This window comes from Cupressus sempervirens, chromosome 4 (assembly GCF_028749045.1).
Source record: "Cupressus sempervirens isolate cs-2001-9-10 chromosome 4, ASM2874904v1, whole genome shotgun sequence".
In the NCBI taxonomy this organism is placed as follows: Eukaryota; Viridiplantae; Streptophyta; class Pinopsida; order Cupressales; family Cupressaceae; genus Cupressus; species Cupressus sempervirens.
Window position 1 is genome coordinate 825,282,599 of NC_143121.1, and position 22,333 is coordinate 825,304,931.

A 22,333-nucleotide genomic window follows, 5' to 3' on the forward strand; every position below is an offset into this window, starting at 1 on the left:
GAACTCTACAAATATTCACCCAGTTATTCTCAATGTTATCATCTAGCATATTTCTCCTCTTGATGTATCTCTGGACAGTTCTTCTAGATATATGTAGTACATCATAAATTGCACGTACCTATTTTCTATGTGTCAATTTTCTACTAGATATAGTAGTCATCAATGCTCTACGTGCATTACTCAAATCACCTCCTTGAGTTGTGTTCTCAATTTTGTTATAAGCATTTTGCAAATTTTCAACTACTGTTTTATTAATATTATGAGCATGGCTTTTCCTATTATCAACACCCAACAACTCTAAGACAGGTCTCATATCTCTTCTCCTAAATAACTTGACAAATAATTGTGCTTGTCCAAATATACTTTTATCCTTGAAATATTCATCCCACATGTTCTGACAATGCTTTTTGATAGTGTTATCATTTATCATATCTTTAGATGGAATTTGGTTTAAAAGTAGTTCTTCATCCAAATCCATCAAATTTTTTATGCTTTCTAATTTCTCTCTATCAATAGAACTGCCAATTTCTTCCTCTTCATTACTTTCATTTTCTTCATGAATCTCATCATGTTCAGGAATTTCAGTAGGTTGGTTTTGAGCATGTTTTGTATGGCCTTTCATTTTGTCATCTCTTTTTCTATCATATTTCCTTGATCTTTTCCTTTTACTACCCATTGAATAATTCAATCTATAGAAAAATAAAATAAAATAAATTAGATTTCACTAAATATCAGCTAATGGTTCAATATATAATACATAAAAATAAAAATAATTAGAAGAGAAAAAAAGCACCTTCAAAATATTTGATCCTTTGCAATATTGATTAAATCCACAAAATAGTTGTTGAAAATTGCTTCAAATTTTAATTGTTTTTTGCAAATCTTCTTCCAATTTTCACTGTCCCTGTATATTTAATTTTTAAAAAAAGATAAAACACTATTTTTTTATATCAAAAAGTCACACTAACTACTAGTGGTTTCTCAAGCCAACTGGGGGTTTCGGTCGGAATTGTTTCAGCCGAAACTGTTACGGCCGAAACAGTTTTAGCTGTAACTGTCTATGCGGTAGCCAAACAAGCAAAAATTAGAACTTCTATAAACATCTCACTTTGAAGGCCAATTTGACCTACTAAATTGAAGTATTTTTTAAAACTAAAAATATACTTTTGTAGTTCTTGGAGTCACAATTATGATTGTATAATTTTTTTAAAGTTTTGATTATGAATAATATGTTATAATTTAAAAATATTACAAGTAGGTATCTTAAGATTCAGGAAGATGTCTATTCAAAAATAAGAAAAAAATAGTAAATCATATTAAAAAAATTAATTTTTTTTTTATGGTACACTAGAGGAGAGAGTCTTCTTGAAGAATATGTAATTTTCTTAAAAAAATATGTAGATTTGATGGAAAAAGTTTGACGGGAGAAAAAAACTATCTATTTCTAATAACTTTGACTTTGACCAATTATAACTTCAAAAATATTAGCCGAATTTCAATTTTTCTTTTTCGGTGCACCAGGTATACATGTTAACTCTAACATATTCGGAAATCAAACCAAAATATGAACATTTGCATATATTTGTTTGATGGGAAAAAAACTCTATATTTTTAGTATTTTAAAAAAATTAAAAAATACACTTTAAAAATTAAAAAATAAATAAAATTTTCACTCAATTTTTTTAAAAAAATTTATAGACATAAACTTCATCCAATTTTACACATTTCATTAGTTTACATCATCTTCAAATTCTAAGCACAAATGCCACTTTTATTTCGTTAAAGTTGAAGACTTTAAATTTTGATATCACTTCTCCTTTATAAAAGGTGACACAAGTTTGTGCTTTTACCCAATCCTCTGACTTCATATAGGTTATATGCATCAAAATACATCCTTCCCAATTGATAACTAGTTTGTTTGAGTAGTTACAAGTTTAGTTGTAATGTTTTGCAAAAAATGTTAACATTGACAAAAAGTTGTTAGCAACTTTTCTTGCAAAATGCAATTTTAGCAGTAGCACCTTGTAGATTTTAACCAATTGGTCATTTACAACACTTAGAACCTAAATAAGGTGTAATGACTCACAAAACACTTCTAGAGTCAATTTGTTAACCAAAACATCAAAAATAAAAAATCCTTAGGGCTAAGGCAACTTGGCTTATATGGTAACTCAAGTTCCTTGACATTACAAACAAGGATCAATTTATTACACTAAGAATAACTAGCATTATGTAGTAGTGTAAAAAATACACATTTAGATAAGGGTTCTATCATTTCATAATTTCCCAATTATGTAGTGACTTGAGCACACATTATATATACACAAGATGACTAACTCATATATTCGATATATACATAGTGAATAGCTCCAATATACACTACACATGCATGATGATTAACTTCAATATGCATCACATATACTTAGAGACTGGCTGCAAGATACACACACACACACATGTTGATCTTAGATTGGTTTTGCAATTGAGTGTCAACACACTTAAGAAACTTTCTATGTTGATGTCGAGTATAATATATATGCCGAGTTACAATATGTGTCGTGCTAGAAATTCAACAAGTGTCGAGTAATTCAAATACCAAGCAGATAGATAGTGCCAAGAAATTTTCAACTACCGAGTGACTAATAGATGTCAAGCTAGTAATCGGTATGTGCCAAGTAAACTATAGGTGTCAAGAAAGACAAAAATTCTATATGTGTCGAGCATCAGTAATCAGTAAGTGCTGAGTAACACTAAATCAACATAAGAGTTTGTGCCCTCACAAACTAAGATGTAAACTATTTTTGGGCTGACATATGATAAATCTCAAAGGATTAAAAGATAAGATCAAATATATTTGATTCCCTATGCAATCAACATGCAACCAATCAAAAAAATGGAAAGATTTGAGCAGGAAAGATAGATGAATCTTAATCATAGATTCATACCTAACCCTAAGTCATCAAACCTTTTTAAGGAGATCAAAACCCCATAATTCAAAAATGTATGAGAAAGTATGCAAGAAGATAATGCATGAAAGGAGAGAATAATAAAAATTTTTGAAGGAAGTGAAAGGGGTGAAATGACTTAGAAGAAGGACAATATTGCAATATTAGTTAGTAGAATAGTGAATTAAGATCACAACAGTCTCATACCAGATCAGTGAGGATCAGATTGGACATAAAAAGGATATGAAATCAACATTATTAGATTTCAAATAATCAGGTCAAACATTCTACTATACTTTCTAACAATTGTATTAGGAGAATGAAAATCCTATGAAGATACGTTGGTTTAACAACCATTTTTAAAAATCCTTTATTAGTGTGACATTCCAAATGAGTGTTTTGTAAATCCTTTAGTAAGGTACACTTTTAATAGGGTGTTGGAGCCTTTAATAGGGCATGCCTCTCATAGGGCAGACCATTGCTGATGGTCAAACTTTGTAACCTTGACAAGTTACATATTGCTATAGTGATAAGTTGTGGGTGTCATCCCCACCCTAGTTTTACCTTCTCATTTTGGAGGGTTTCTAGGTGATCAAATATTGTGTTATCTATTTTCATGCATGCCTTTACTTTCATGTTAATTATAAATGTTACATGCATGTATTGATTTTAGTTAAAAGTTTTATAGCTTAAAGTTTGGTACTTCTAATTCAAACCCCACCACCCCCCAACCCACCCCACCCTCTCAGAAGTATTGTTCCCACTTATAAATTCAAGCAATTGGTATTAGAGCCTAGTTCTTACAAGGATAAGCCTTAAAAATTGAAGAAAAAACTTAGAAATGGAAGTTTACAAGCTTGGGAAGATTATAGAGAATTAGGAGATTGAAATACATCTCATTCTACATTCTCTGGAAGAAGCTAGGGAAGAATTGAGGAAATCCCTAAAGAGAAGAAAAGAAATCACCATAGCTAAGAATGATACATAGTACAAGGAGATTGACACCACAAAAGTGTTTTCCAATGGAGATTCTAAGGAGTATGATGGAACAATTATAGAACTAATGGAGAAAAATAGAGCTCAAGCATAATGCAAGGTTCAAGTTACGAAAATCCACGTAAAGGCAAATCTCTCTAGTCCTTTTTCGTATCAAAACCAAATTAGCCACCCATGTAGAATGGTCAATGGGGAAGATGATCTTGGCATCAAGTAGCTTTTTAACTTCTTTCATTATCAGTGGTTCAATGATTGGATTAATAGGTCTTTTCCTTTGACAGAAAGGCTTGGCATCTAGTTTCAATGGATTGTCATGTGTAATAATTTTAGGATCATATATCTTTAGTTCTTTGTAGCTCCAAGAAATAACATCCCTATACCTTACAAGTAATTTAAGCATCTCTTCCCTTTCCTATGCATTGCATGCTTTTCCTATCCTTACCATATTAGGATCTTCATCGATACCTAAGTTGTATGAGTCACATTCCTCGATCCCCTTTTCTTGGGCCATTCTTCTCTTAACTGTTAATTCATCATAATAAAAAATGCATTCTAATTCAACCATTTCTTTAAGAATAGTGTTGGTTTTTAAATTCAAGATCCCATCTTCATCTTCAAGTTCATCATTCTCAAGTTCATCATCTAAAGTGTCATCAATTTCTTGTCCTTTAAAATGGCCATTGCACATGACAAATTTGAGTATATGTTGATCGTCCTGAAAGACCTAAAAGTTTGTAGTATTGTCTGGAATAGATTTAGTAGCAACCAATTCTACTAAAATTTATTTTAATTTGGTTTTTTTGATTGGTTGTAATGTACTAGCTGAAATAGTGAGAGCATCTGCTACCATGTTTTTCCTTCTTGGGATAGACTTTATGTTCAAAGCTTCAAAATCATCCATTAAATCCCATACTCTTTTTATATAAGCAAGAAACCTCTTATCATTGAAAGAGTATATTGGTTTTACTTGTCATATAACTAACTGAGAATCTCCCTCAATTATGAGATTTGTGATTCCTTTTTCTAGTGTGAAAAGAAGTCCTCAGATTAACGCTTCATATTCAATAGCATTATTAGTACATCTAAACTATAATCGATATGTTGTGTATAAAGACTTACCTTTTGGGTTGATCAACTCAATGCCTATGCTAGCTCCTAATTTTTATTTGGAACCATCGTAGAAAATTGTCCAAATTAGATCTTCCTTAGGTTTTCTAACCTTATGCTTATTCTTCCTTAGCTTCTCTTTCACTTGGGCTTGAAAGGATTGTTTCTCAAGAACCCATTGTAATTTCTCGCAGGGTGAACTTGATGATTCTCCATTGTGACCCCTTGATAAAGGAGGTGTATGTTTTTGTTGTTTGTCCTAAATTTCCCCTATCAACTCTTTAATTTCAACAAATTTGGGTTTAGGATGGATGACTATTAAAGTCCATCCTTGACCTTTTACATACCATCTTCTTCTCTAAACTTTGATCACTCTTGGGGGAGGATAAGACAAACCTCTACCATTTGAAGAGGTATCACTATATGATAGATTTAGATCTTCAATTTCCTCTTCAACCTTTTCAATAGATTCAGATATGTTCATGAGACCTGGACTTTCTATGGGTCCATCTTTTGGAATTTTATCACTCTTGACTTCCATTATCTATGTTAATACCTTAGCAACTGCTTCTTGGCATAATGAGCATTTGAACTCTAAATGACTGGCTTTATGTAATCAAAGAAATCTTGGGAGAAGTAGGATACTATGGTCAGCTTCTTCTCCTAAACATTATAAATTAGCCACCATGTTATCTATGAATTGTGTCATGATCTCATCCTTTGGGATTAGAATCTTATATTTTCCATCTTGATCATCTAATATTTTGGTTGAAATTATATCAAATTCCATCACTTTGTAAGAGCCTTGATCTGATTGTAAGAATGCCACCTCTTTTGGAGCATTGTATTATGTAATCATTATTTTTAACTTTGGCTCTGCATCTATCTTGATTTGATTTTTCAACCCTTTCCATGGTAACCATAACTAAGAAAAATCTATAGAAAACTATCCTCTTAGGCATCTCATCCATTATTTTCTTAGAAGTAATCCATATGTTTATAGAATATCAACCACATGTGTATCGATGACATCTTCAATCTAGGGGTCAACTATCAATTGTATCTAAATATCTTTCAATAGACCAATGACTTTCAAATTTGTTTTATCCAACTATATCACTCTCTGATTAGAAGGCTGAGGAATGACCCCTTACCTTTGCACTACTAATAGTGCCATGAAATTACACGAGGCTCCTAAATCAATTAGGAAATTGTGAACATTCTTCCCATACATCCTTATGTTTAGTAGAAATGGGGGTACCTCAACCTTGTCTTTAAACATAGTTGGCATTTCCTCCAAAGCATTAACTTGTTCAGATACTATCTTTTGAGGGATAGTATTCATGTTGTGGGGTACCTTTGTATGATCCAAAGTCTTCATGAGTGCCTCTCGCTGGTGTGGGCAATTTCGCAACATGTCAAACATGGACATGTTGGCATTTGTTCATTTCAAACCTTCTACAACACTATACTTTTTAGTAGATCAAGCAAGATTTTTCAATTTTGTTGGCACATTCCCTTGGTTCTAATTTTGTTGTCCTCCATATGGTGGCCTAATTGGTACTAGATTGTTACTTGCTCTTGGATCACAAGGAGTTAGTTGTAGTGTTAGAGGAATTCCATCTATCATTGGTTCTTTTCTACTTCTAAGATTGTATGTATTTTAATTGTCATTGCAAGAAGAAAACATCTCTTTAGGCTGAAGGTCTAGTTTTTGCCTGAATGGAAAAGAGAATTCTTCATTGGGCGATTGTTCCACCTATATGTTCTATGTAGAATTGTAAGATTCTAGTAACATAGTATTAAACTGCATAGGATGGACATTTCATTCAATTGTAAATTTTGATTCATCTCCTTGTTTCCATTATAGTATGAACCATCATTGTTAGATGTATTTTGACCATCATCATACTCATTGATGTCCTCATACTAAACATTGTTGTTGTTATTTTCTACAAGAATGCTTCCATTATTTGGGTGAGTGTTCCAATGTCGATTCTATCTTTGGAAGCCATTGTTGCAATTAGGAGGATTGAAGTTATTTCCTCCATTATTATTTCCTACATTGTTGTTCCCAATATTACTGTTTCCACTATAATTCCTATTATAATTTTGGCCACAATTATTATTGTAAGGACCAATGTTGTTTCTTTAAAAGTTGTTATTCTATCTTTGTGACAACCTGAGATGAGTTAGTTTGTTGTTCATTTGTGACAGGGTCTTTTTCATTTGACCAAATTTGAAAGCAAAATTGTTGTTTACCTCAGTGGAAACTGTTGCCTTTTGTTCAAAGAAAGCATCTTTTGGAGGTTTGTACCATGGATATGTTAAAGTAGGGTTTTATAGAGTAGGTACCTATTGTAATGGAACTGGATTCATAGTTATGAATTGGCTAGGCATCATAGGTGCTTCAACAAGGTATGTTGGCATCATTGTAATAGCTTGATCTAGAAGCATCAATCCTCCTCCTTTAAGATTGGCTTGCTTAGTGAACGTAATCACTTCTGCAAAGACTTTATCCAATGTGTTGATATTTTTTATAGGAAGTCTTCTTAGAAAGATAGTAGTAAGATGGTCCATAGCATTTAGATAAATCTAAATAGCAGCTTTAATTGGTATAGTGTATGACATTTCTAGCTTGCAATATGCCATATGAAAGTGATGGTTGAAGCACGAAACCATCTTAGCTAGGTCCTTTTTGATTGATATGAATTTTTGATGTATCACAAATGGGTTAATGAAAGTTTTGAATTGTTCCAAGAACAATTTTTTGAAATTATCCTAGTCTCCAATGCATCCCAATGGAAAATTAACATACCAATTAAAGGCAACTTCCTCCAAAGAGTAGGGGAATAAATGAAGAACCACATTCTTATTAGCAATGTGCTTTCAATTTCAAATTTCTTTGAATACTTTGATGTGATCTTCATCAGTTTGTGTCTCTCCATAGATGAACCTTGGGAAAAACTTCTCAAGATTCTTAGGAAGCTCATTGAGTACACCTACTAAGTTGATGGGTGAGTCAACAACATTTACAAAAAAGGCCATAAGAGGATTTGTTGGAATGAAAGTTGGTTTTTGTGGGGGTGGAACTAAAGAAGATGATGAAATATTGAATGGAAGTGGTTGAATTCAAGGTATTCCTTTGTCACTATAGAGCTTTTGAAAATGGCTAAGCTCAAGGAACTCATGTGCACTCAATGAAGATCTTAAAAATCACTAAAATGGGGACTCTGGATCAAAATCCTCTAGTTTGCATCAACTCTAGAAAAAGCACACCTCTGCAGAAGTATACTTTCTCACAAAATAAGGTGCACCTCATAATTTAGTGTACCAGCATAGTAGTGCACCTCAAAATCTTAAAAACTTAGAAAATTTTATAAACTTGTAAAAAGTACAAAATTTTGAAGTTTTGGAAAAAAAATTCTTCTATTTTGAAAGTCAAGAGGCCCTCCTTCTAGTGCCACTTCTGTTAAACTATCATTTTGCACAATGCTTAATGGTAGGAATTCTTTTGAACTCCTCTCTTGAAAAGCTAATCTGGGATCAACTCCAAGGTTTTGGGCAATCTTGCAACCTACTAGAATCTGCTCAGTTGAAGATAAATGTGAGTGTTCATGAGGAGGCCTTTGCTAGCTTTGATAACTTTGGATAAGATGTAGAATATGTTTGTTGCTTCAAAAGAATAAACACACAAAAAGAACTATATTTTTTTGTATTTTTCTTTTTTAATAAATGCAACCTAACAATGAAACTAATATCAATTCTTATTTTAACAAGGGGTTAGTAAAGAAAATAATCAAGATAGGTTAATAAGAATTTTAAGAAAATAACATGAAAGTATAAATCCTAACGAACATAATCTATGGAAACAATGCATCCACAAGTTTAAGTTTTCAAAAAGATTGGTAAGTAACGAATGAAGATAGGAGCATCACTTCCTTAATTCAAGTGATGAAATCATCAATGGGAATTTAGTAACTGTAAGGTGTTTTACTTTTCATCAAATTGCAAGGCCATAGAAAGTGCACTCATGTGAGACAAAAAGCTATGCAGGAACAATATGATGATCTCTTCTCAAACTAGGTACAATGACAAAATTTGTAAAATTGTAGCAAACACTAGAATTAAAAGGTTGCACAATCAAAAATAATGTAATAAACTTTTGGCTCAATCACATCCCATGAACATACATTCACAAAATATGACACACTTAGGAAAGAATCACTACACTCCAAATACGAGCACCAAAAGCATATATTATTGCAAAATAATGGTCGCCTTGATTATATATTACAATCCCAAATTTATAAGAAATCATCTCCTCAATTTGTGTTGAGAGTGAGAGATATATTTATGTAATCATATGCTTTGAAACTAATAAAAGAAATCTAATTATGTACAAACTGACTATCTAACTGGTGCTAAGTAGGGCTTCATTCATTTTTATATCATTAATTGGATGCATGAGCCTTTAAATGGCTTAAAACAAAGAAAACATGAAAAAATAAGAAGAAGAGAGCCCTTAGTTGATGTAGGAGTTTTTGGAAGTGCCAAAAATAGAAACTCCATCTTCATTAGGCATCTATCAAAGTTAAACTATTGTTAGTATGCACTTCTAATGCATGGAAAGCTCTAAATTAGGAACTAACAGTTAACTACTGGTGCATCTCTAACTTCTTCAAAATCTTCCAAGATAGTATTTCAAAAAGCACACTAGTGCACCTGGTGCAACAGTGTAGCAACACACCTTAGAGGCAAAAAATGCAAAATTTCACCAAGTGTCAAAATTAAAATTCTATCTTCTTGGTTTTGTTCCCCTTTATACCAGAGCTATGTCTGGGTATTTTCCCTTGAATTTCTTTATTATTGCAATGATTTGAGCCACATCTGGAAAATCTAAGGCATTATATTTGTCCTTTACTTCCTACCTATAATTATCCATTTCTATACGAGTTTCTACAAAATCTCTAAGTTTTCCATCTAGCTCTAATAAAGATTCTTCCATTATGAATGTCTGCCAGATATCCTTATCATTAGAAACTTCTTCAAAAGTCTTCCAAAAGTTCTCAACTACCACCTCTACTAGTATTAACATTTACTATGCATCATCCTCAAAAATTTCCAAACATGCATCACTATAATATTTCTCAGCTTCTAAAATTTTCTCTTGGGCTTGGTCCTTGAGCTTGTGAATCTCTTCATGTAATGTCTCCATTACTTTATTGCCATCTGTAATCATTTCAATCCAATCATCTATTTTATCTAGTTCTTTAGCTATATATACATCCATCAACATTTGATACCTATGGCCTTTAATTACCTATAATGCCTATAAGTCTTTCCCCTAGGTATGTACTTCATCCATTAGACCAAAATCTTGATTCAAAATTGCTACTAGCTTTATTGCATTTTCTTGCACAACATGTAATAATTTAAGATTTCCTTGTATAATCAATATTCCTTTCTACTCAAAACTTTCTCACCATTGCTAAAAAGATCTCAAAAATGGATATGTTGTACTAGGGATTTTCCCTTATAGGAAGAAGGAGTTTTCTTAGCTATACTCTTCCCCTTATCACTCCTTTCTAGAATCTTCTCACTTTGTAAGAGATCTACATTGGGAATCTTTGTATCTGTGGAGCCCACACTTCTCACCTTTGTGTCTTGGGAATTTTGTTGAGGTTGTTCACTTCTCTACCCTTCTTCTGACACTTCATCAGTGGATACTTGTTATGGAACTTCTCCTTGTTCTACTTGATCTTGTTCTTCTTCAATGTTAGGAGGCAGAGGGGTAGCTTATCCCTTGTCTACATAGAATGTGACTTGTACTTGGGATGCCAGAACTACCTTGAGTCCTTGTGATTTAGGTGGCATTTGACTTTAGTCATCCTATTGAGGTTGATTAGTTGGAGTGTCTCTTATCTTATCCCTGACCAACTCAATACCCATGGGCATAAAGTCAAAATCTAACATCTGAAAGATATCAGTGCCCTCAACATATTGCTCATCTATCCACTATTTTATTTCATCTTCTAATGTAGTGGTCTAATTAGGTTCATCAAGGATAGATGGCAGTGTGATCATGGAGCTCTTCCTTTGTTCCTCCTATGTGGCTCTGGCAAGCTGAGTCCTTTAGTTCAAAGGTAAATTATTCTCTTAATCCTCATCATCCTCTTCTTTTTCTTCTTCTAGAATAGGTTTGGGGACTGATGGGAAAGGAATCACTTTCTTGATCACCTTTTTCCTTCTTTTGACTGGAGTCTTAATCTTCCTTATTTTAAGTGTGAAGGGGGAGACTTTCTCTATTTGACAAGGCAAGGATACCTCTCATACTTTAGTCTCTATTTCCCCTTGTCTTTTTGTACCTAGTGGCACTTAGGGATCCTTTAGGTCTTGTTCAACTTGTACATTTTTTAGCCCTTGTATATTCTCCTCTTCCTACTATAGAGGTGCCTGAATTTCTCCCTCTTCTGATTCAGCTTGTTGAGGAGAATTCCTCTTCTTTTGCTTTTATCTTTACCCATTTTAGCTTGATAATATCCAATTGGTCTATCAAGTTGGTGCACCATCTCTTGTCTCACTTGTGACTGGGCTACAAATGTAGGCACTGTGACTTTTGCTCCTCTACCTTTAGCTGGACAAGCTTGAGCATGGAAGATCATTATCTTAGGAATTGGATCAAGCTTGAAAGGTTTCTTGATCCAATCCTACATCAATTTGATGATGTGTCTTACCCTATGGTTGATGTCCAAGTTTTCTTCTCTATCTATCTCGACATTCATGATAGACCTATCACCAATCATGTCCCCATTGAACAATGGATCAAGCAATTCCTTCATATCTTGTTGCACAATTTTTAATGGAATCTTTATCTACAAAGCCTTCTCTAATAGATACAAAGTCATCCTACAATAATCCCTTATGTGGACATCATAGTCATTTGTTGCATTCATCCAGTGATCTTCAAGAGCATCTTCATGTTGAAATGTTTTACCAGCTAGGTGTTGCACTCTACCAATATTATCAAAATATGACCAAGGAGAATTATACTCTTCCAGGGCATATTGATCCCATTCACACTCAAAGGACATAATGTTTTGTCTTTGATCCACCCTAAATGGTCCTATTGCAATAGGTCATATCAAACATATTTTATGTTTCTTTCTAACTCTATCATATGTGGATAAGATTTTTCAAGCAATCTCCAAAAAAATGAGTCTATTACTGGGATATCTAGGGGGCTTCTTAGGGTTAATAGTTGTACCTGCAACCATTAAATATGTGAATGTGCAAAACTAGATGTAGTAAGCCCTAACTTTTGATATCTTGGTGGCTACTTCTTCTAACATTCTTTTTGCATAATTCCCTTTTATGAACTATATTATTGTGAAGATGAAAGCATCATTCACTATTCTATACTCCTTGCTCTACTCTGAGAGCTTTTTCTTTACTAGATGAGGATATACTATGTATGGCCATGCATTGGCATCTTGCATGCTACCTCTTTAATACAAACCTAGATAATCTAATGCTCTAACAGCCAATAGGTATACCAAATATTAAGTCATACAAAATATTTAGTTATTCTTAACCAGCACCAACTATTCTCCCAAGTTCTCACTGAGAATGGAAGCCCAATCAAGTGGCATCTTCACTGCCTTGATGGTTTCGATGAAATGCACCATCCAAATATTCAAATTCCCTAATTTTGGCAAACCCATAACTCTGCTCAAAAGGATGATTGAATATCCAATGTCTTCTTTCATGTAACCCCATGTCATATCCACTTTTCCATCTTTCCATCCTAGGGGAGTCTTCTCAATAAGGTATGAGGACTGGATGATCTTAGAGGTTTCATCAACATGTTCCCTATACCATCTCTCGACTTGGTGATAGGTTAACCTAATGAATTGGTTTGCCCTTGGAAAGTGGGACACCTTTTCAATATTGTTGCTTTGGAGATCCAGGATGATCTCTTCAATTATGCTTTTGATGACCCTTTCTTCACGAACATAATGCTCTACGAGTGTCATAATCAACTTTGAGGATTGCACTAACACTAGATGTGATGTTGTATTAACTAGTCCTGATCATATCAATGCAAATATCATTGGTGATCACTCTATTAGTTTTTTGAACAGTGTCAAGAATGCTCCCAAATCTATATGGCCTAACTTGGTATCTTGGATCTTTGAGTACTCATCCTAAAATCTTGATTTCATCAACACACCTTGGAACTTGAATACGATCGACTTTGGAGTTATTTTCTTAGCAAGGGAGGATGATGAAGATTCCATCAAATCTACACAAAAGGATGTCCATTAATTCATATTTTAAGGAAAAAAGTGATAAATTCAATCCCAAACACTAACTCAAACAAAACTAAAAAAACCTGACTATCTGAAAACATGAAAAACCTAAATTAAACCCTAAAATAAAAATTGGCACACCAGGCACACCTATCAGGTGTGCCTAATGTTCCTTTTCTTACTTTTGCAATATGAGTTGCACATTAGTGCACCTCATGGGGTGTGCTGATGCACAACCCCTATTTGGAATTAGGTGTAAAGGGTTTAAAGGATTCATGGTACACATCAGCGCACCTAGTTAGGTGTGCTGATGCACACCTAAATTAGGTGTTTGTGTTTGTTTATTTGTTTTTTAAGTTTTTTAAATGCAAAAATGGTGCACATCAGTGCACCTAGAAAGGTGTGTTGATAGACACCATTTTTTGGTTTTTGCACTTATGTTTGTGTTTTGCACGGGGTGGGCAGAAGGTGTACCTCAACTTGGTGTAGAGTTGTGGGCTAGGAGTCAAAGTGGAAAGAAATGGTAAATGAAACAAAGTAAGGAGGGAGGGGGACCCCCCAGATATATAGCCCAAGGGACCCCACACATTTTTGTGTTGTGCAGGTGCACAACTACACATCACAAAAATGTCTCTCTTTTAATTAGTTCAATGCATGAGCACACCTATTTAGGTGCACTGGTGCATCTTTTGTTTTGCAAAAAAGAAACTCCATCCTAAAAAACTCTAATTTTCATCAACTAGAATTCTTAGTCGGGACCCAGACATGAACTAGGACACTAGATAAAACCTCAAAAGGACTCAGACCCCAGATTAGGGATCCAAAAAGACAAAAAAAAAGAGTAGTGGGTCCCCATTTCTTGATTAAATGGGGTGTGCAATGTGAAACCACAATAGTTATCAATTTCCCACATTCTGTATCTTGTTAGATTTTTTGACAATGCAGGTAAGTGACATTATGACATATGGACTCATGGGCCAGGTCATGTTTTTTGGGCTGCAATGTGACAAGGTGATGAGTCAAACTAAGCTAGTATATGGTGGACATTTCATGGGCTGAGTCTCTAACATGGTCATTTGGTGGGTCACATGTTCTTAGTTTCTACTTTCTCTATCAGATGATGGTAGATCAATGTCTCTAATTATGTTGCTATAGGAAAATGATCAATCTTTAGTTATAGTGACATAGCAAGTATTTTCCATGTATCCCAATAGGACTAGTTTGGTAGGCATAGTTAGAGTGACATCATAGTTAAAATTAGCAATATTGTAAGTCATCATAGTCAATTTTTAAAGGGTGGAATAGTTAGTTAAATGATGTGGTCAACCACATGAAGATTCCATGAGTTGGAAAAAAGAAATAATATGGTTGGTCCATATGGAGATTTTTGGTTGCTTGAATAGATTGACCTATTCAATTTGTTGATTCATAAGCCAGAAATGAAGGGATTAGCTTTTCTTACATGATCTGATCTTCTTGATCGATCCCAACCACTTCCAAATAAATGCAAGGCCAAAAACAACTCGAAGGTCACTTCTCCCACTATCTAGTTTCCCATTTTGATGGTTTTTGCATTGAATGACATCATTTCTATCATTTCTAGGGTCCTTAGAGCTAGGGTTTTAATGATTATGATGTGTTTCGGGTTGCTACATGACCAGATTTCTTCTAGATTTAAAGTAATTGCTGAGTGTAATAGTTGTGTTTGGTTTAGGGTAGAAAAATATCTTAGTTATGCTTGAGCTATAAAGCCATAATTTGTAATTTTTGTAAAAGGTTGATCTTTCTTTGATTCTCTAATATTGCTTCCATGCATACTACTATAATTTCTCATGTCCATGAGCCATTGTAATTCTCTGCCAAGTCTCTTTTCACCATTAACATATTGTGCAAGATTTTTTTGCCTCTCATTAGTGTTCTTGTCTATATTTTGCAATTTGCATGATTGCATCTACTTATGGCATTTGAATGATATTAAGTGAAGTTTCTTCCTATAGCATTGTTTTGTTGTTTGATCTACATGTGACTTGAATTAAGAAAAGTTTGAATTTGTATTCTTTGAGGTTATAACTAGTTAACTATGCATTTATGGGTAGATATAAGATCAAACACTCTATTTTGGTGCATCACTTCCTTAGATTAGATTAGGTAATTTTCTTCTATGCATTCCTTCTCCATTTTCCTCTCCAAGAATAGTTATGTTCATCTTGATAGTAGAGGAAGTTGGCCTTCTCCAAAGACTCAATGTCATAGTTCAAGTCCCACAACTTGGAGGTTATTTCCATGTTTTACAAGGTTTTCCTCAAGTAAAAACTTTGGACAAGGGTGCAAACTTTTGTGACAACAGTTCAACTTGAGAAATCAAACATAATTCCTTATTTAATCAATGTCTTGTAATCACTCCTTTGTCTTTTCTTCCAATTATCTACTATGGAAGGTAATTCTTTGATAGGTTCCTATTAGAGGTAGGAGTTTTTAACTCAACTCTTATATATTCCCTTGATTCATATCCTTGTTCTCCTCTTTGCTCAATAATTTGTACATCATTATGCATATCATTGTTAGTCCGAAGGAAAAATTTAACATTCTTTCTACCACTTCTAGTATTTTCTTCTTCTTCACTATAATTTTAATCCATCATCTTTTCCTTTATTCTAACCTTTCACCAACTTTTAAATTTGCTTCCATGCATACTACTATAATTTCTAGTATTGCTTTCATCAACTTTTCCTTTATTCTCTAGTATTGCTTCCATGCATACTACTATAATTTCTCATGTCTTTGAGCCATTGTAATTCTCTGCCAAGTCTCTTTTTTCCATTAAAATACTATGCAAGATTTCTTTTCCCCTCATTAATGTTCTTGTCTATATTCTACAATTTGCATGATTGTATCTACTTATGGCATTTGAATGATATTAATTGAAGTTTCTTCGTATAGCATTCTTTTGTTGTCTGATATACATGTGATTTTTGAATTAAGAAAAGTTTGAATCTATATTCTTTGAGGTTATAACTAGTTAACTATGCATTTATGGGTAGAGATAAGATCAAACACTCTATTTTGGTGCATCACCTCCTTAGATTAGATTAGGTAATTTTCTTCTATGCATTCATTCTCCCTTTTCCTCTCCGAGAATAGTTATGCTCATCTTGACAATAGAGGAAGTTGGCCTTCTCCAGAGACTCAGCCTCACACGTCAAGTCCCATAGCTTGGAGGTTGTTTCCATATTTTACAAGGTTCTCCTCAAGTAAAAAATTTGGACAAGGGTGCAAACTTTTGTGACAATAGTTCAACTTGAGAAATCAAACATAATTCCTTATTTAATCCATTTCTTGTAATCATCCTTTGTCTTTTATTCCAATTATTTGCTATGGAAGGTAATTCTTTGATAGGTTCCTATTAGAGGTAGGAGTTTCTAACTCAACTCTTATCTATTCCCTTGATTCATATCCTTGTTCTCCTCTTTGCTGAACAATTTGCACATCATTATGCATATCATTGTTAGTCTCAAGGAAAACTTTAAAATTCTCTCTACCAATTCCAATATTTTCTTCTTCTTCATCAAAATTTTAATCCATCATCTTTTCCTTTATTCTAACCTTTCATCAACTTTTACATTTTCACATTCAACTATTGTCTTGGTTCTATGATTAAAACATCTCTAAGCTTTAGTTTTCAATGAATAAGCAAGAAACATACCTTCATCACTTATTGGATCAAACATACCAACATCATCATCTCTCTTTATGTAATACTTTACTAAAGGTGTATGACCAAACCATAATTCATAGAGAATATTATTCATACCTTTTTTTATCTATACTATGTTCATGGTGTATATTTTTTTATTGACTTCTTCTCTTCAAAATTTCTTGGATACATCATTCTCAAATATCATTACTCTTACTACCTCTGATACTAACCTATTTCTCCTTTGTACTATCCCATTCTTCTCAGGATTCTTAGGTGATAGTAACTGTCTCTTGATCCCATTCTCCTCACAATATATATTAAATCCTCTAGAAGTAAACTCTCCTCCTCTATCTGATCTCAAACATTTAATCTTAACACAAGATTCATTCTCAAATCTATTCTTGAATATCCTAAATATCTCAAATGCTTCATATTTCTCTTTAAGAAATGCTACCCACATCAATCTAGTAAAATCATCTATGAAAATTATAAAATACCTTTCTCCATAGAATCCTCTTATCCTACTAGGGCCACTCAAATCTATATGAACAATCTATAGCTTCTCTATAGTAGTGAACTTTTTACTAAGAAATGATACCTTTTTCTACTTAGCCATGATACACTGTTTGCAAACAACATTAGTAGGTTTCATTATTTTAGGAAAATCTCTAACTAAAAATGTGCTACTAACCTTCACAATATTATCAAAGTTTATATAACAAAATATCCTATGCCATAACCAATTATTATCCACTTTTGCAACCAAACATGTCATCTAAGTAGGATTCAACTAAAATACATTACCTCTAGATCTTGTACCTATTCCAATCAGCTTACCATCTTTATCTTTGATAATGCAAGTCTTATCTATGAATTGTAATTGATAACCTTTATCCATTAACTATCCAACACTCAAAAAATTATTCTTTAAACAATCAAAAAAGTAAACATCATCTATGTTATTCTTTTTATCAAGAGTAATAGATCATATCCCTATAGTGGGATAGGTTGCATTGTTACCAAATCTAACAATACTTCCATCATGGTTCCTAAATTTAACAAACTTGTTCATCAACAATCATGTGATGCAAACATCTATTATTTGTTATCTAATAATATTTCTTTTCTGCTTGAGAAACTAGAGCCTTCTCTTCACTAATTTCTTTGTCTAGATCATCTTCTTTTATGGCTACAAATCCTAGCTAATTTCCACTTTCATTCTGAACTCTTTCCTCGGATTCATCATCTTCATTTGCATATAAATAATTTCTAGGTCTTCTAGGCTTAAACTTTCCTTTCTACATTTTCTCTCTTTGAGGATGTTTAGATGTATAATGACCAAATTCATTAAAAGTCCAACATTTAGAGATATTCTTACCATCTGGCTCTCTTCTTACAAGCAGGGCTATACCTTCTTTAATCTTCTTATCTTCATCATATCTAGTTCTACTGCTTCTAGAAAAATCTCCATGGGTACTTGCAATTCTAGATGGACATGGACAAACACTTAAGAAAATGAAAGTTGTGTCCACTCTTGTTAATTCTCTAGACTGTCTCATACCAGCTTTTGTTGCTTGCAATCTTCCAAGAAAAGTTTCCTTGGTGAATTTCTTAGTACAAGATGGAAAAAGTTCAATCATCTATGCTACTTTCTTGAATAGTGGTGTAAATTTTTTTGAGACCTTCCATACAAATTCATCTTGTACATTGGATCCACCATATGATTTGATTCTTGCAATAATCTCAGCTATCCTATGAACATAGCTTCTTACAGATTCATCTTTCATCATTTTAACATCTTGAAACAAGCATTTCCAATTTAGTAATCTTATCCTTTTTGTATGTGTATCACCTTCATAAGTAGATTCTTAAGTTTCCAAATCTTACAAGATATATCTAGTGACTCTACCTGAATGTATCATTCTTAGGAAGAGTTGATAGTAAGGATTCCCTAGATCTCATATTGCACATGAATAGATCTATTTCTTCTTCACTACATTCCTCAAGCTTGGATTCTTCCAAAATCTTTTTATTGTCCTTTGTCAAAATCCAATATCTTGGACCCATACACAATAGATGACTCTTCATAATCTCTTTCTAGCTACCATAGTTAACCCCATCAAACTTAGGACTATCTTTTCTGAAATGACTCACCATTGATCTTGCAAAGTTGTTAAGCTTTCCCTTCAAGGATTTGAAGCTCTAATACCAATTGTTAGAAAATATAGGCCACTGATGTAAATGAGAGGGAGGGTGAATTAGTTATCCAAGTATTATTACAATTATTATCCTTATTAAATCTTAACTATATCAAAAACATAATTAGAAACCACAACAAAATACTCATGCACAATAACCAGATATGTTAGGGAAACTCTTTATTAGAGGTAACATCCTAGTGAGAATGGGACCCGCAAGATGTTGTACATAATAATATAAATATTCCTTGTTAGAGGATGGACCCTATTAGGAGTCTATGAAATTCATTTAGTACATGTCAGTCCCTATAAGGAGACTTTGAATCCCTATTAGGAGATTCCAACCTTGTTAGGAGTTGTAGAAGATGGATGTAACTACTATCCAAACAACTTCAAGGGAGAGACCAATGAACCCACTATCCAAATGATCTCTATATTATTTTTTGTAGAATAATAGAAATGAATTGTACTTCTCCTTCCTATTTCTTTGTCTTGTCAACCAGACATCTACTACTTCTAATCTTGATATCAGATCACAAACTTCATATCTAATAATCCCTTGGATCACTCACTCTCATTTACCAAAACAATCTACTCATGTTCACACTTTCTTGAATACTTTACATCCAACACACACTTTACAATCAAGGAAAATACATTCTATTACCAAGTCCTCAAAAAAAATCCTTGAGTTAGCCTTGAGGATTTATCAATTACTTATAATAGGACCACAATATGATAATTAATTATTTCACAATCACATAGCATTGCCAACTCATATTTTATACAACTTCTCATACGTGGGACTTCAAGACTTACACACTCGTTGATGTCATCATCAAACTTTTATCTATCACTGTATAACTTCATGTACCTTGATTATATATCTTTTAAGAGATAAAATGTAATCATTAGAAACTACTTAACATGTACTATATTTTTGTACTTCTCACTATAAATCATGTATATCTTCCATATTTTGTTGACTTATGTTATGCACTCTTAACCTTGTCATCAAGACATAGTGTGGAACATATCCTTAAATGCATGTCACTTAGACATCAAAAAGCTATCCGTACAACCACAATCTCTATCTACCACTCTATTGGTCTTTACAAAATTATTTCTATGTTAACATAAAAAATAAACATAGCCATGAATGCAAAATGTCAATGCTGCCACATGCTCTCTAGTGCTTAGGATACTCCTCTAGAGGAATACCATCAGTATTCATGCTAACACCAACCTTATTAGGAGTAGTAGAAGGTAGATGAACCCACTATCCAAATAGCTTGACCGAAAAGACCAATGAATCTGATATCCAAAAGATCTTTCTATTATTCCTTGCTAAATAATAGAAATAAATTGTACTTGATCTTCATCTTCCTTTGTCCTATCAAATAGAATTATCTTCTTCTAATGTCAATACCATATCACCAACTTCACATCCAATAATCCCTTGGATTCCTTACTCACATTTACCAAATAATCTACTCTTGTTTTCACAATCCACACACTTCATACCTATCCAAACAAGGAAAATATCCTTCCTCTATACCATGTTTTCAAAATAATTCCTTGAGTCAGCCTTAAGGCTTTCCTAATCAATTGTAATAGGACCACATTAGGATATTTAATTAATTCACAATTACATAACACTATAAGCTCTTAATCTATTAGGAGATATAATCCAACCATTAGAAACTATTTCTTAGATACTTTGTCTATATATTACTCTCTATAAATCAAGTATATCTTCAACATAACTTTGAGTTACTTGATACATACATAACCTCATCATAATAGCACATTGTAAAATATGTTTTCAACTATGCTTGAATTGAATATCAAACTTGTTTTCATATGACCTCAACCTCTATTTGTTACTCTGTCAGTCTTCATAGAAGCCATACTATGTTGTCATCAATGATAAACATAGTCATGAATGAAATATGTTAATCATTCCAAAAATCTCCACATGCTCTGGAAATACTTAGGATAATCTCACAAAGTAATACCATAAGCATTCATGCTAACACATCTTCATCATCACACATACATCATTTCATAATTGAGGATGATCCACCTTTGGTGGGAATGATTTGATTCCCCATTATGTAGGTGATAGCTTATCTTATCCTTATCTTTTTACTTTATAGCCTTTCCTATATAAGGATGGATATTATTTACATTTTAATCAATCCATTAGATGTCAAGGAAGTCCATTATCAATAATATCATTCTTGCATCTTCATGCAATTGTCTTACCAATCTCTTGTGGAAGTTAGTCACCTAGATTAGCTCACAAGAGAGAAAGAAAAGTTGGCTCACATGGGTCAATTTAAGACTTAAAATAATCAAGAATTGGTTTCAAATAACTCCACTCCAAAGGATTCCAAAGGAAAAGGAAAGAAGAAAAAAAGGATCCTAAGAAATGTGACAAATTTGATGGCTCTCCTTTACAACATACTTCAGAATCCAAGTCCTCTTCAAAAGAGGAATCATCTAGAAGAAAGAGAGATAAATATTCATATTTAAAAAAGATAGGACATGATGATCATAATTTTTTCCATAAGAATATTTATGATCTCACTCACATTCTTCAAAATAACAATATCAAGCTTCCCTCATAAGTGTCTACTCGTTCTACACATATGGAAACTTACACATCAACATTGTCATCCAAAGATAAAAGTAAAGGACAAATGTTCACTTCTTCCACACATCTTGAGAAATATAAATGGCTTCTTGATTTAGGTGCATCACATCATATGGAATTTTCAAATTTTTTTTTCTTCTATTGATCCTTTTACTTCTCGACATATATTGATGAGTGATAACACATATATCAAGGTTTGTGGGAAATATTCTATTCCTATGGGAGAGAGGAAATTTAATGATTTTCTTTGTGTACATCCTTAACCACTAATGTAATTTCTATTTACCAAATTATTCATTGGGCACAAGGTAAAGTTTTTGAGTTAACTCTTGATTATTTCTACATAGGGACATAGAGACTAGAGATGTCATAGTTATGGGAGTTTCTAATCATACATCACACATTTTTCATATTTTGTC